This window comes from Macaca fascicularis, chromosome 15 (genome assembly GCF_037993035.2).
Source record: "Macaca fascicularis isolate 582-1 chromosome 15, T2T-MFA8v1.1".
Classification (NCBI taxonomy): domain Eukaryota; kingdom Metazoa; phylum Chordata; class Mammalia; order Primates; family Cercopithecidae; genus Macaca; species Macaca fascicularis.
Window position 1 is genome coordinate 127755620 of NC_088389.1, and position 13335 is coordinate 127768954.

At 40.9% G+C, this 13335-nt stretch overlaps 1 protein-coding gene across 34 annotated transcripts in view; it reads left to right on the top strand.

Moving 5' to 3' along the window:
- The window catches only part of FANCC (FA complementation group C), a 221913-nt gene that overhangs the window by 11490 nt on the left and 197088 nt on the right, over positions 1–13335 (top strand). The window lies entirely within an intron of this gene.

Consider the following 13335-nt stretch of genomic DNA (forward strand, 5'->3'; position numbering starts at 1 on the left):
AATAAATAAAATAAAAATTAGAAAAGAAAAATAGAATGAAGCTTTTTCAAAAAAAATTACTTTGGCTCATAATTCAGGAATTCCCCAGAGATCACCCAGAGGAGGATGGCTGCTGATGAGCTTCTTGGGTTAATCGTGTGTGCAGCTTTTAAATGTGTCTTCATTGTTATGAGATGATAACCTTTTCAGTCATCAAAAGAGCCGGGTATTTCTGGTTACCCAAACCCAACTGATTTTAGCAGAAAACATTTGCCTTAAATAATACCTTCTCTTTGGAGTGTTCACAGAGAAGGAAACTGAGTTTAACGGCAAGGCTGGTGACTGTAACCCAGGGAAACTAACTCCTGCCTGGTGCTCTTTTGGTTGCACCAGTAGTTCGATGTCCAAGGGTGGCTGAAGCTTCCTATTGAAGCATTCTTATGCAAGTCTCTCTTAGGCTTTCGGTTGCGTCTTTCTACTGTGTAAATAGGGGCATTAGGAGCAATGTAATCTCTGAATACTGCCCAGCCAGTTTCTGGTTGGTAACGTGCCCTGAAACCCTCAGTGAATGCCGGCAAGCAAATCAGATCCACAGTGTGTTTGATATGCATGTCTTTTCCCCAAACAAAATTCAAATTTCACAAACACAAGCTGAGTCATTTTCCAAATGTTTGTATATGAATGGAAGTTTTTGTCCTGTTCTTCTGTAACCAATACCGTAAAACTTCTGAGGGTCCTTGATGCATTTATGGTACAATGTTAATCCAAAACAAAACTTTATTCTGACTAAACATGTAGCTATAGAGAGATACCAAACTCATTTTTGTTGATCAGTACAACATGTTTGTGCCAACCAGATCTAAAAAATGTGTAAAGGAGTGCCATGCTGTCAAGACCTTATTACAGTTGTAAACACCAGTGCAGCTGTTACAAATCTAGCAAAACCTCAGGTTAAACAATTTCAAATTTACTGAAGATGACATTCCAGACCCAGTTTTCATAACATAAACACTCTAAGACATGCCTTTGAGATGAGTGGGATTGTCATTAATATTAATGCCACCGAATTCAAGGCTGAGAAGTCATTTCTTTGCGGGCTTTATTTTCACTCCTAATTTTGGAATAAAATATACTTTTAGCTGATGTATGGCGTGTATTTTCACAGCCTGAAAACATTTGATCCTGTTGCCTTTGAATTGTAGGAATGCAGAAATACAATATAAGTCTTTTAGTGTTTATGGTCATTTAACTTAAATGACTTTGTTAGAATTAAAGTTGGGAAAAATTAACTGTTAATGGAATCCAATTGCATTGTTCAATTAAAAAATAAAAGGATGCTAAAAATAGTTGCTGTTTTAAGGATTGTATTAGTGTGACATTTTAGAATGCTGCAGTTAAGGAAATAATTTTATTCTAAAGTGATTCGAAGCACATTTTTTGTGGTCTGGTCTTTCATCTAGACAAGCTAGGACAGGCATTCAAAACCTGTACGAGTCTTAATCTGTTTTTTTTCTTCTTCGTTTCCACTTAGTGTGACATCTGGTGAGGTATCATTTTGGCCATATAGTCATTTCTAAAGTTACTTTCTCTGCTCTGATTTCCAATTAAGTCTTATATGATGTTTGTCAAATTTAAGAGTATGCAGGGGTCCACTGGAAGCGCTGGGTAACTGGGCTTTGGCCTGATTCTTGTGCATGGCTGTACATGTGGGGTGGTTTTGTTTTGTTTGCTTGTTTATTGGTAATTGCATTAAAATATCCCATTTGCCTTTACTGAATTTTTTTTTGTTGGATTTTTGGGGAGGCCTCTAAATTGGATAATAGAGCAATTAAGTGACTGTTTGTAAGCTATCCTCAGTGCTCTATTAAAGAGAGAGAGCATTTATCAAAAGACAGTTGAATTTCTCTTGTTTAAACTTGCTTTTGAAATTTTGTTAGTTTCCTAGTAAGGAGAATTGAAGCCAACCATTGTCAAGTACCATATTGTAATCTAAAGTTGGTAACTGTGGAGGCACATAGTTGATATGGTGATACCTTTTTCAGAGGAACTTTGGCTGTTCCCATCAGCATAAAGGACACAACAGACTGCATCTTTTGCCTTCACCTCTGCCTTATTTCTTCTGTTTTCCATTTTTTTTTTTTTGAGATGGAGTCTTGCTCTGTTGCCCAGGCTGGAGTACAGTGGCATGATCTTGGCTCACTGCAACCTCCGCCTTCCAGGTTCAAGTGAGTCTCGTGCCTCAGCCTCCCAAGTAGCTGGGATTACAGGTGCACGCCACCACGCTCACCTTTTTTTTTTTTTTTTCATTGTTCGTAGAGACAGGGTTTCCCCATGTTGCCCAAGCTAGTCTTGAACTCCTGGGCTCAAATGATCTCCTGCCTCAACCTCCCAAAGTACTGGGATTACAGGCTGAGCCACCACTCCTGGCCCCCTTTTTAAAAGAAAAAGAGGTTGTAGAGGTTTCTTTGAATTCTTTTGGCGTTTTAAAAATGTTACATTTTGAGAAGAAAACTGGGCAGATACAAAGAACCCCCTCCCTTTCCTGTTTAAAAACTTTTTTGCAGTTGCCCTGGAATTTCCCTTCACTGTCATTCATCCTTCTATCCTTTCTTGATATTGGGTCTTCTGTTTACTGTATTTTCTTTCTTGGTTTTCTCCCTCCTCTTGGTGTGGAGCAGATGATTTAGTATCTTCCTAAAGCAGAATGTATGGGAGGTGAATTATTTCTAGTTGCTGCCTGTTGAATGTGAAGTTATTCTAGTCACATTTGATTGATAGTTTGTCTAGATATAGAATTCCAGACTGAAAATCATTTTCCTTTGGAATTGTGAGGCATTGTTTAATTTCCTTCTACCCTCCTGTGTTTTTACAGTTTCTTGATGATGTGCCTGGTGTGGATCTCTCCTCATCCGTTTTCTTGGGCACTTGGTCAGCCCTTTCAATCTGGAAACTCCCGTCTTTTTGTTCTGAGAAAATTTTTATTGATTATATCTTCCCTTCCATATTGGAACTCATTACAAGAAAGCTAGTTAAGGAAGAGTAAAGGGTTGTGTTATGGGCTGAATTGTGTCCACCCCTCCCCCGTTCATAAGTTGAAGCTGAACCTGTGTCCCCCAATGGGACTGTATTTGGAGATAGGGCCTTTGGGGAGGGATTGAGGCTAAACTAAGTCTTATGGGTGGGGCCCTAATCCGATAGGATTGGTGGCCTTAGAAGAAGTAGACAGAGATCTCTCCCAACATGAGCACAAAGAAGAGGTCGTGTGAGGACACAGGTAGTTGCTACATACAAGTCAGGAAGAGGGCTCTCACCGGGACCTAATAGGCCAGGACCTTGATCATGGACTTTTCAGCCTCCAAAATTGTGAGAAAATACATTTCTGTTATTTAAGCCACCACGTATGTGATATTTTGTTATGGCAGCCTAAGCTGACTAAGACAGGTTGAGGTCAAGCTAGAACCACAGCTTCATCAAGGTGAACTGCATGCATTACAGGAGAATATTAACATGGTGCTGGCGTGCGTGTGTGTTTTCCTTTTGGACTGTTTGCTTAGCTCACTCATCTGCATATCACCCTTTGTGAGTTAGCACAAGTTATTAACCCAGGGTTCTAGATCTGTGCTGACCAATGCTATAGTCAGTAGGTACATTTGATTATTTAAATTCACATTAATTAAAATTAAATAAAATTCAAAATTCGCTTCCTCAGGTGCATTAGCCATATTGCACGTGTTCAGAAGCCACATGTAGCTAGCTGGTGCCTACAGTATTGGATGGACAGATAGAGCCAGAACCTTTCCATCCTTGCAGAAATTCTGGCTCTACAACCCTGTTCTGGATACTTGCCTTACACCTCTCCCTCTCCCTCTCTCTCTCTCTCTCTCTTTTTTTTTTTAATGCAGTGGGTCTGAACTTTTTCAGGTTCAAGACATACTTAGGAATACTAGAATTTGTAGTGGACATCTTCAAGGTTTTAAAACTACACTAAGAAGTAAACAACCATTATAATGTGAACTCTGCCAAAGTGTCATATGCATACTGAGTCTATAACTGCGTCTGCAGTGATCATGCTATTCATCTGGCCGTGCTTCTGCAGTATGGCCCTCAGAAGAGCTGTTTTCTACCCCTACTGGGCTTTCTGATGTGTTTGTAGGACAGAGAATGGCAGGAAGCAGGCCTTCATGTGTGAGCCGGGCTGCTCTGGTTTGCTGTGCTGAATGTTGCTGTGCTCTCTCCCAGAAGAGGTGGGCACAGGTGCTTTAGACGGAGCTGTCAGAACCCCACTGCTCTGCTGAGCACTGGTGCGTCTGAGGATTCACAGGCTGAAGGCAGGTCACTGAACGCAGCCTACATTCTGGAATTTCTCGAAACAGATTATTTCCTCAGATGACAGAAAGTATAATTTTGGTCAGAAGGGTCACTGATCTCCCTGGAACCTACCCCACCAGGCTGTGTCATCGTAGGTGGGAGCCGTTCTCAAGAATCCTCAAAACAGCCCTTTGAGATAGGTTCTGTTTCACTCCCAAAGAGAAGGGAAGTTGGCACTCAGAAATTTCACATCATTTGCCCTGGCTCACTGAATGAACTAGTGAATAGTGATGCCGGGTTCAGACCTTTCCATTTTTCTTTAAAACTCGTGTTTTTTCCTACCAGAATGAAACTAGGCTTGGCCAGTGGCCCCTTCTCTCCACTTCGTGGGGGCAGCTCTCCTAAAGCTGGGCTCTGCATTCACGGCATTGTTTGCAAATTCATTAAATTAAACACGTTTAATTCAGGGTAAAAACGGAATGATTTGGAAGACCTTTTTTCTTTTATTTTAAGGACTGTTGTTATTTTTATTTCAATTAAATTGGAAAACACAGGGAAAAAGTACAACAGCAAATCCCAGGCAGGGCGTGGCGACTCACGCCTGTAATCCCAGAACTTTGGATCACTTGAGTCCAGGAGTTTGAGACCAGCCTGGGCAACGTAGTGAGACGTCAGCTCTAGAAAAAAGTTAAAGAATTAGCTGGGCATGGCGCATGCCTGTAGTTAGTTCCAGCTACTAGGGAGGCTGAGGTGGGAGGATCGCTTGGAGGAGGTCGAGGCTGCAGTGAGCCTCTGTCAGTCGTGCCACTGCACTCCAGCCTGGGCGAGAGAACAAGACCTTGTCTAAAAAAAACCCAGAACCAAAAAAACGAAAAACCCCAACAAATCCCTCATAGCACCAGCACTTATTTTTGAAGACTTCCTGTCCTCACACATATAAATGCTTTGTACAAAAATGTTATATTATAAATATTTTTCTGCAACTTCCTTATTTGATTTAAGAATTTACGGTGAAAATCTGAGTCAGTCAGGAATATTCTGTGTGCACTGTTAACTCCTGTTACTTTAACAATTTTGTGTGTGTGTGTGTGTTTTGATGGTTATTGTTATACTGACTTTAGCCACTTTTCATCATTCTAGCCTTTAGGTCTGTTTTTTCTTTGTGTGGTCTTAACCGAGAAATAATTGCAAGCAAGGAACAAAGTCTTAAATTTGGTGGCACTCACCACCAAATAATTCCAGATGTTTACCTTCCCTTTATATAGAAAGAGCCCGCTCTGATGCTGTATTTGGTCTTCTCGTCCTCCCCTGTCTTATTTCTCTTTCATTGCATTTGGTTTTAACCTCAGCACCAGACTTATTTTGTGAAGCCCTTGGCCTGCTGCAGAGATGTCTTTGCCACTGGCTCTCTCCAACCCCCAGTCGCTGATGTGTCTCTTGGCAGTGAGTGTAAATGATGGTGGTCCTCTCATTCTGACGTGAGCAGTAATATTTGGTGTAACAAGTACCAGGGTGGGATAACCACATATCCCTGGACTGGGATTTTAAAATTGTCAGTTGTCCTGTCATTTGTGGTTTAGGGATCAACTTGAGCAAGAGAAACCCCGTCTCTACTAAAAATACAAAAAAAAAAAAAAAAAAAAAAAAAAAAAAAATTAGCTGGGTGTGGTTGCAGTTGCCTGTAATCCCAGATACTCAGGAGGCTGAGGCAAGAGAATTGCTTGAACCCAGGAATCGGAGCTTGCATTGAGCCGAGATCATGCCATTGCACTCCAGCCTGGGCAACAGAGCCAGACTCTGTCTCAAAACAAAAAGAAATTGTATTTATTTCCTACAGACTTCTTTTACTTGGTTATCACCTGACATTGCCTCATCAGGTATTTTATTAGGCATTTTATTCCTTTTTATTATTTTTGGCTTAAATTTTCCTTTTAGACTTTTACTTTGATCATTCTTTCTTATTTTCTCCTCCCTATTTAGGATTCCTCAGACTTCCTCCCTTTTCTTAATCTTATCCTTACCAGATTTCCCTTCTGCTTAAATTTCATGATCCCAGTTTTTCAGTGGATAGGGATAGAAGGCTGAGGTGAGGAAGGTAGGGGTAAATATGCTACTTGCTGATTTTTAAATATGAAACAAGATATTAAGGAACTTATTTCCTTTTGATTCCCTATATTGGGGAGACCACAGAATTGGCTGGCCACTAATATCAAGTGGCTTTTGTGTGCAGACCCTTACAAAGAAATGACTGATAAAGTCCCTCCTTCTGGAAATTCATGATACATTGTGGGAGAAAGGACCAGCTCACGAAGACAGTGCCAGAAAATTATACCAACAAAGGTAAACTAAGTTGATAGTAAAAAGTGTGGCATCCATGACACATCCATTGCCAGTGAATGATGGACAGACGTGGACAGACTTTGAGGAGATGAGTTTTGAGTGTACAGAGATACCATTGTGTGTGTGTGTGTGTGTGTGTGTGTGTGCACGTTTGAGGCAGGGTCTCACTCTGTCTCCCTGGCTGGAGTGCGGTGACACGGACGTGGCCCACTATGGCCTCAACCTCCCAGGCTCAAACGATTCTCCCACCTCAGCCTCCCGTGTAGCTGGAACCACAGGCATACGCCATCATGCCTGGCTAATTTTTTGATGTTTTTTAGAGCTGAGGTCTCACTCTATTGCCCAGGCTGGTCTCAAACTCCTGGACTCAAGCGATCCTCCTTCCTCAGCCTCCCAAAGTGCTGGGATTCCGGGTGTGAGCACTGCAGGGCCACAGAGATACAGTGTATTTGTGATACCGTTAGTAACTTTTATTTGACAGAGGGTTAAGTATTGACTGAGGGATAAAACCTATTCTGGGGCTCAGAAAATAAGTTTTGCTCCAAGAAGGCAATTAGATGTGGATAACAGTTTCAGTACTGAATTGGGAACCTTTTTACTAAAATGTAGTCTACATGTGGGGGTCTAGCAATAGAGTCACTGTTAGTGAAGAACTGTATATATTTGTGACATACAGAGGAACCACATGCAATTTCTTAGTATGTTCTTCATCTTTGGGGAAATCCTAGACAAAACTGGAAAAATTTCAAGTTTTATTGTTACTCATTACAAATCATAGGGATTTTGATATTGTACAGTTAAAAGTTCAGTAGATTTTGGAAACTAGTTATTAATTGACCTCAGTTCTGCACATTTTTGTTGCTTTGCAAGAGTACCCTTAAGGCTCAAATAAAGTTAAAAGTAGGGTAAATGGCATGTTAGACTGAAACTGTATTTTTTGTCTGTCAGCACTTAAATAGAAAAACAAACTAGCTTAAGAACATGACTGCAATTTAGAATCTTAAAACCACATATACCATAGTATTTTTAAAGCCTGCAACCAAAAGGTAGAATCATTGTGTTTTATGGCACTTTGAAATTCTCTCTAATGTTACTGTCCGTCTGTGCTGTCCTGATACGACTTTTGGATTGCGTTTGTGGTACAAGAATGATTTCTTGTATTTGTATATTGCTTGGCTGCACAGATGGTGTCTGCTTCAAATCTACTAAATAAAATGAGAACAATGATTTTGCCAGTTTGTTTTGACTGCTTTTATTTATTTTGGATGGCTATAGTCTTTGTGAAGATGGCAGACTAAACCTAGAAGTGACAGCTAAGAACAGAATGGGTGGGCTACAGTCTGCTGATTTATCTCAGCAGCACTCATGCCACTTCTCCCTGGGTACACGATGTTTTCTTCAGTTGAATGTCCACAGGCCAACTGAGCCACCCTTCACTCCCATATCCCTGTTGTCCTTGGCCCAGTCCTTTTCTCCTCCTCCCTGGGTTATCTCATCCATTTCTATGGCTTTAGCTACTGTCTCTCTGTTGATGTTTCTACATCTATGTCTTCAGCTCAGGCCTGTTTCCTAACCTCTTCCTCACACACCCACTGCCTATTGGACCTCTTCTTTTAGATGCCCCAGGTCTCTTGTACTCACCATGCCCTAAGCTGAGCCTATCCTTTTATCCAAGTATGTTCCTCCTCCTCTGTTACCGCTTTCAGTGTACGGTGGCGTAACACTTCTGGTTCTCTAATCAGAAACATGAGCAACGTCCTTACCTCCTCTCTATTCCTTTTCTTACTGGGTTCGATCGAAACACTAAATACAGTGTGTTCTCCCTGGTAAGCGTCTCTTATCTGGGTGCTTTTCTCTGTTCCTTCCTGCGACTAGACTAGGCCTCAGTTACTGTAAGATGGTTTTCCGTCTTATAGTATGGTCTTGTCTCTCCTGGCGGTCCATTTTCTGTACTGCTTGTGTGATTTTTCTGAAACACAAATCTGATTATATCACTTTCATGCTAAAAATCCTCCAATGGCTTCCTATTGCTCTTAGAATAAAGTCCAGAGTCTTTACTCTGTTTTGTAAAGTCCTTTTAAATCCGTCTACTACTTGCTTGAGCAGCGTGACAGTCTTGGGAAAATGTACTTCTATAGCCAGAAGTCCCCCTCACACTTAACATGTCATGATGCTTTCTTTTCTTGTGAGAAGCAAGACATTTTACTGTGACGTGTTGTCCATTAGTAAACCACACTCAGATCTGTGTGCCCCTCTTCCAAAAAATACATTATACGTATTTCTACAAGGGAGGAAACATGTAATAGTTGTCAGGTTCTTCTGAGAAATCCTTTGTAGAAGTTATGCTTGGTGTTGTTTTAATGTTTTTATTACAAAGTAGAGAGCCTGTCTGATGAATCTTACACAAATAATGGAGGCAATTAGATACCACCACAGCCTTTCCTCTCTCTCCAGAAGAGGTAATAAGAGTCAGCATCTGCTCATTTGGAAGCAGTGGCCCAGACCTGTCACCAGAGGTTGTGGGCATCTGTATTTCCTTCTAAGAAAGTGGGTTTCTGAAAACCTTGGGAAAGGAAGGAAGAGAGGGAGGGAGAGAGGAAGGGAAGACACTAGGTAGGGGGACCAGTCACCAGCAGAGGGATAAAAAATGGCGAGATCAAAATAGAAAAGCACCAGTAGAATTTTCCTTTGGCTGGGCTCTCTCTCTAGATGCCCTAAAATGTTTATCTCCATTATTATAAAATAAGTCAACGTAGATGCCTAGAGAAAGGAGGCGTCCCTGATTTGGGCAGGATTCTAAACAATCGCCTTTTGTGTTGTTAGTCTACACTTGGCTGAAAGTCCCTCTTGCCTCAGTCTGCTGTTCTCCTGGTGAGCTCCCACATACGGTTCAGTTCTCAGCGTCGGGTCTGTTTTTCTGGGAACCTTCCTCAGCTCCCCGAGCCCGGGCTAAGTGCTCTGCTTAGTCTGCTGTGCTGTGTCGCACTTCTCACTCTGCAGTGTTGGTTTGTATTTGAAGTCCAGTGACTATGACTAGTGTTATTGTTTGAAATGAAAGAGATTTTAAGGGTTTCTTCAAGAGAATTGACCAGAGTCCTGAGACGTTTCTCCAGTCCTAAATATATAAAAGCCATGAGTTGCCTTTGAACTTCATGACAATTTTGAAAAATTTTAGACCTATCAAAGGCATTCTGTGGATGAGAGCTAGCCCGCCTCAATCCAGTTGTGACTATCTTGAGTGTGAATGTCAGTGTTCATGTTTGATGTTCTTTATTTTGGTGTATACTCCAGGTGTAAAGCCAGCCCAGTGTTGTCCCAACACACGACTGTGTGTGTTTGGCTAACTGAATACACCCTACCTGCCTTTTCTCCACTTTCTGTCTTCATATCCAAATCCATACACTTGACATATTCTCATCCACTAGATACATGTAATTTCCTCATTTATGCTTTACTGAAACCCTGTTGGAAAATTCAAATTAATTACCCTTAGATTGAAAAAAAAAAAAAAAAAAAGCCTAACAAAGCTCTGTGGATTTGGTATGGGAACATATCAATAATTTTTTAAAAAATAAAAACCACATAATTATTATTAAAAACAACATATTTATTTTCAGATCTGTTGAGTTTTTCCATCTACTTCTTCAAAGTTTTCCTTGTTATCCAAAGACATGACATTTGAGGATCTGTCTCTTTACTACTTTTCTATTTCCCAGGCAGTGATGCCTCTTGTTACATTAGATTAGTGTGTCTAGGTCATGATCCTTAGTCATTTTAAATTGGAGTGTGATAGAGAGGTTTTAATATATTGTGCAGTAGATCCTTGATATTTTCAGGTTTAACAGCAGTTTGTTTTGATTTTTAAAATCACTTTATTGAGATATGATTGATATATAAAAAGTTGTACATGTTTAATGTATAGAACTCAGTGAGTTTGTGGATAAGTATATACCCATGAAGTTATCACTACCGTCAAACCTGTAAACATACCCACCACCTCCCAGAGTCCCCTGCCCCCTTTGTTGTTGTTCTTTTGTGTGTGGTCAGAACACTTAATATAAGCTCTACTCTTTTAGCACATTTTTACTATACAACATAATATTGTTAGCCGTGGGCACTATGCAGTATAGTAGATCTCCAAAATTTACTTCTCTTTTAGGACTGAAGCTTTGTACCTTTAACCATCACCTCTCAATTTCCCCTCCTGCCAGCCCCTGGCAACAGCCATTCTACCCCCCTTTTTTTTTTTTTGAAATAGGGTCTCACCCTGTTGCCCAGGCTGGAATGCAGTGGCGTGATCATAGCTCACTGTAGCCTCAACCTCCGGGGCTCAAGATACCCTCCTGCTGTAACCTCCTAAGTAGCTAGGACTACAGGCATGCACCACCCTGCCTGGCTAATTTTTTGTTTTGACAGATGGGGTTTTGCTGTGTTGCCTAGGCTGGTCTCAAACTCTGGCCTCAAGTGATCCTCTCATTGTGGTTTTGATGTGTATTTCCCTGATGATTACTGATGTTGAGCGTTGTTTCAAATAACTGATAGTCATTTTTTTGTCTTCTTTGAAGAAAAGTTGGTTCAGGTCCCTTTGACCATTTAAAAAATCAGGTTTTTTGTTTGTTTGTTTTGTTTTTTGTTTTTGGTATTGAGCTGTTTGAGTTCCTTACATAATATATTCTGGATATTAACCCCTTCTCAGATGCATAGTTCGCAAATATTTTCTCCCATTCTGTTGGTTGTCTCTTCACTCTGTTATTTTCTTTGCCATGCAGAAGCTTTTTGGTTTGGTGTAATTTCATTTGTCTGTTTTTGCTTTTGTTGCTTTTGTGGTCATACCCAAAAATCTTTGCCCAGAAGACCAGTATTATGAAGCATTTCCTCTATGTTTTCTTCTAGTAGTTTCATAATTTCAGGTATCATATTTAACCCATTTTGTGTTGATTTTTCTAAGTGGTGAGAGAGAAGGTCTACTTCCGTTTTTCTGTGTGTGGATATCCAGTTTTCCTGAGCGCCATTCATTGGACAGACTGTCCTTTCCCCAGGTGTGTTCTTGGTACCTTTGTCAAAAATCAATTGACTGTAAGTGTGTGGATTTATTTCTGGGTTCTCTATTCTGTTCCATTTGTCTGTCTTTATGTCCTCTACTGTTTTGCTTACTATAGCTTTGTAGTATATCTGGGTTTTTTGACACAAGATTGCTTTGGCTCTTTGGGGTCTTTGCGGTTCTGTACAAATATATATATACATATATATATATAGAGAGAGAGACAGAATCTCACTGTCACCTAGGCTGGAGTGGCATGGCGTGATCTCGGCTCACTGCAACCTCCACCTCCCGGGTTCAAGGGATCCTCCTGCCTCAGCCTCCCAAGTCACTGGGACTACAGGCACCTGCCACTACGCTTAGCTAATTTTTGCATTTTCTTTTTTTTTTTTTTGAGACGGAGTCTGGCTCTGTCACCCAGGCTGGAGTGCAGTGGCGCGATCTCGGCTCACTGCAAGCTCCGCCTCCCGGGTTTACGCCATTCTCCTGTCTCAGCCTCCCGAGTAGCTGGGAGTACAGGCGCCCGCCACCTCGCCCGGCTAGTTTTTTGTATTTTTTAGTAGAGACGGGGTTTCACCGTGTTAGCCAGGATGGTCTCGATCTCCTGACCTCGTGATCCGCCCGTCTCGGCCTCCCAAAGTGCTGGGATTACAGGCTTGAGCCACCGCGCCTGGCCAATTTTTGCATTTTTATATAGAGACAGGGTTTTGCCATGTTGGCCAGGCTTGTCTCGAACTCCTGACCTCAGGTGATCCACCTGCCTCGGCCTCCCAAAGTGCTGGGATTACAGGCATGAGCCACTGTGCCCAGCCTCCATAGAAATGTTAATGGGCTTTTAAAAGATATGAATTCTTTCAATCTGTGAACATGGGGTTTCTTCTCATTTTTGGTGTGTCTTCAATTTCTTTCAATATTTTATAGTTTTCATTGTAGAGATCTTTCACCTCCTTGGTTAAATTTATTCCTCAGTATTTTCTTTCTTTCTTTTTTTTTTTGGTAGGTATTATAAATGGGATTGCTTTCTTGATTTATTTTTCAGCTAGTTTGCTATTAATATTTGGTGTATAGAAACACTAATGATTTTCGTTTGTTGATTTTATGTCCTGCAACTTGACTGAATTCACTTATTCTAATAGTTTTTTTAGTGGAATTTGTAGGGTTTTCTATGTACAAGCTTATGTCATCTGTAAACATGGACAGTTTAACTTCCTCCTTTCTAGTTTGGATGCTCTTTTCCTTTTCCTTTTTCTTTTTCCTTTTCTTTTTCTTTCTTTCTTTCGTTTCTCTTACCTAATTGCTGTGGGTAGGATTTCCAGTGCTGTGTTGGATAGAAGTGGTAAGAGTGGACCTCTTTGTCTTGTTCCTGATTTTAGAGAAAATGCTTTTAACTTTTCCCCGTTCGGTATGGTTAGTTGTGGGTCTGTCACAGATGGCCTTGTGTTGACGTACATTCCTTCTATACCTCGTTTGTTGACAGTTTTTTTTTTTTTTTTATCATGAAAAGATGTTGAATTTCGTCAAATGCTCTTTCTGCGTCTATTGAGATGATCATATGATTTGTTCTTGGTTCCGTTAATGTAGCCAGGCGTGGTGGCATGTGCCTGTAGTCTCAGCCATTTGGGAGACTGAAGTAGGAGGATCCTTTGACCCTTGGAGGTCAAGGCTGT